A 3458-nucleotide genomic window follows, 5' to 3' on the forward strand; every position below is an offset into this window, starting at 1 on the left:
ATCATTAGTGTATATGGGTGTGGTTTCTGATAAAGTCAGATAAGCATTTAACACCTGTGCTGTGAAATAAAACAATGTTGCTCAACCTTAACTGAACCTTGACAAAAATTCCAGACAAAAGACAAACACAATCTTATGTGAACTTACAAAAGTTAATCATTCTGCCTCTTTACAAAACGCGAGTGGTAATATGATTTTATTTGTAGTGAATAAATAACAACTTTTAGGCAAATTATATGAAATATGAGGATTTTTCACACTCAATGATTCACTTTAAAGTGCCAGTGACACCATAAAAAAAATCTTAAATAGCATTGTTATTTGAATTAAAATCATATTATGAGACGATTGGACCATGTACAACAATTTGGCAAAGCGCAGAAATGAGTCTTTTAATCTGCCGTTTAGCCACGCCTGTCATTATAGCGCTCTCGCGCCTCCATCTGGGTGATGATGTCGGCAGAGTAATGATTTCCAATAAATTTGGAATTCAGCCCATTGAGGGGGAAGATTCAGAACGGGGAAAATGCGACAGAGAGCAGCAAAATGTCATCATTGTTTTTTATCTCTCTACTCCAATATTTTTACAGGATATTCTTTTTATTTACGGTAAGTATTTTTCCCCAATTGCTAAATAGATTGTATGGTCATGACAAATAACAGTCTTGTGCTAAATGGAATATGAAATATTGAAAATGCATTTATTCAGTACGTCAGGGCTAAATTACTGCATAATGGTCATAATTGCCGACTTCTTAAACCTCCCGAATGGTATTTTATGCCACCATAGTTAGTCCGGATTTTGTCATTTCCCTGCCTCGGCTTCAGAGATGGAGGAAAGAGCGTAAACAAAATAGGAGGCGTGACAGCTAGGCTACATGCTAACCCGAACAGAGCGGCTTTTCCAAGTCTCTTTCTCGCCTTTCAAAAACGAAAAATCACACAAAACTACCCCGACTCATGTCACACACTGCGGCGGGGGTGATTGTCTTCACCGATCGGCCAGCCCCTGGCGGCGAACAAGTTTCGGCTCGTCGTTTTGCTGCGGCCCCGGCAGGCTGGGACACTGTGGGAAATGAACGCTGAAAATATTGCATTCTCGGTGGACAAACCAGCCGAGGTCGGAGCCCGTGGCTGCCCAAGCCAAAGCCCAGTATAGCGCTCCATAGGTGGGCACATGAAGAGGACCCAGGTTGGTGGAAGTCTCTACACCAGGGGTTCCCAACCTATTCCACTAAGGCACACTGTGGGTGCAGGATTTCATTCTTACCAAACAAGATGACAACACTTTTTCCCCAATCTGGTGTTTTACAAGTGCAATCAGTTGATTGCAGTCAGGTGTGGCTTGTTTTAGCAGAAGCCTCATTGGTTCAACTGTCTCTGCTGGATCGGCTGGAACAAAAACCAGGACCCACAGTGTGCCTTGAGGACTGGGTTGAAAACCCCTGCTCTACACAATCGAGAACCGGAGACGAGAGCGGGGCGCTCCCGGGCCAAAGCCAAGGATTGCGCTCTATAGGTGGGCACGACGACCAGCGGCTTGTCGCACACTATGGTTTTCGGCCGACTTGCCTTCTCGATGTACAGGTAGAATTGTCACCCACAAAATACAAGCCACCTCCTAATTAAAACCTTTGCTATGATCCCAGTATTTGAGATAACATAAAGCACGCAGTTTACTCACTTATTCATCTGTCCAATGGTCTCTTGATCTTTTGCTAATCCAAAATGCCTCACACCATTCTCCCTGGTGTAGCAACAAAAGCCTGCTGCACATTGGGCTGGCGTGATGCAAAAAATAAACGGAATAATCCGCAAAATCAGCTGAATCCACAGTCCTTCTGCATATGATAGTTATGGCTGTATTGTGAAGATAATCTCTATACCGCTGACGTCACATTCACCTTCTTCAGCGACACAATCTCTATCCGGAAGTCACTCATTTTCATGGCGCGGGATTCAAAAAATTGAATAAATGTATCAATTGCTTCCGTACAGATCCAAGCGGTCCATTTCATTCAAGAGCGTGAAACTACTACTTGAGCAAATTACAGTCAATGACTTGCACCCGCACACCTGGTGATTAAACTTAGCAATGGAAAAACAGGCTGTTTTTATTGAGGGAAACAACAATTTGAGGAGTCCGTTATACTGTGTACTTTTTTATATTCTATTGAATCACAGACAACTTGAGGTAATTATCAAAGAAGGAAAGGCTCATGCAGATAGCTGTAGCCATAATATAATACTGCGCTGCTTTGAGATAAGAGTTATGATGGCCATTTTTGTCATTCAAGCTCATTCGATAACAGTGCGTTTTGATTGTCTTTTACATCTGCGATGATGCTACACTATTCATCTGAGACTCAAATTTCAAATGATCAGAAGTATTGGAATAATAAGCCTTCACTTTTCTGGTTTTGTGCTAAATATTTATCAATAATGGGTAATAAACTATCAAAGGTTTGATTACCACAGATTAGGGTAAAACTTCTGATTTATTATCTATTTGATATTTAGAATAGAACAGAGCACAGTGAAGTGGAGTACAGTAGAGTATAAAGCCTTTATTGGTAGGGAACATGGTAGAATGAGGTTTTAAAATTCGCCATAATGTCCACCACATAAAACAAAATAGTGCAATGAGGCTAGTATTTAAAAAATGCAGGTTACAGTGTACCCAGATTGGGAATCAAGTAAGAAAGTGGTGATGTAGTGGTAATATAACAGCACGTATATGACAATTTAGAGTACTCAGATGAGCAGGCAGATGGCTGACTAGATAGTGCAAATGACAGTTTGTGCATTGATATAGATGGAACCATGCAAAAATGCTATAATGTAACTGCAAATATTGCATATGCAGTACCCAGATTGAGACAGATGTCTGAAAACATATTACTTAGTGACCAAACGATTAAAATCTATTATCAAATTAGTTGGCAACTAATTTATTAATCAATTTAATCAATTATTGTGGCAGCCTTAAAGGTAACTGTGCAAATACTGCATTTGCAGCACCTATATTGAGACTGATGTCTGAGAACATATTGCTTAGTCAGATGCATGTGACAATGTTGTGGCATTAGCAGTGCAATGACAGTGACATTTCAGTGTAAACGAGTATGGTGACAGCTCTTGCAAAGAAACTGTCTCTTATCAACACAACACAGTGTTTTCAGGGCCCATTTCAAGTGTGACTTAATACATTTATGCTATTTTAAACATATGTTGAGGTTAATTTCCCAGTAAATACTGCATTTAATGACAGCAAAAGGTGTTTCTAGGACCAAGGACCCACATGAACCCTTTATAGGGTATTCCATTAACTCGTTGGTTCCGATTGATTGCTGCCATTCCTCCCAATTAAAAAGGATTGGACGCATAGCATGGCTAATAAAGGTAATGGTAAAACTTTTACATTATTTATTTGATATTTGGAATAGAATAGAATAGAA

The sequence above is a fragment of the Corythoichthys intestinalis genome, chromosome 22, assembly GCF_030265065.1.
Source record: "Corythoichthys intestinalis isolate RoL2023-P3 chromosome 22, ASM3026506v1, whole genome shotgun sequence".
Lineage (NCBI taxonomy): Eukaryota > Metazoa > Chordata > Actinopteri > Syngnathiformes > Syngnathidae > Corythoichthys > Corythoichthys intestinalis.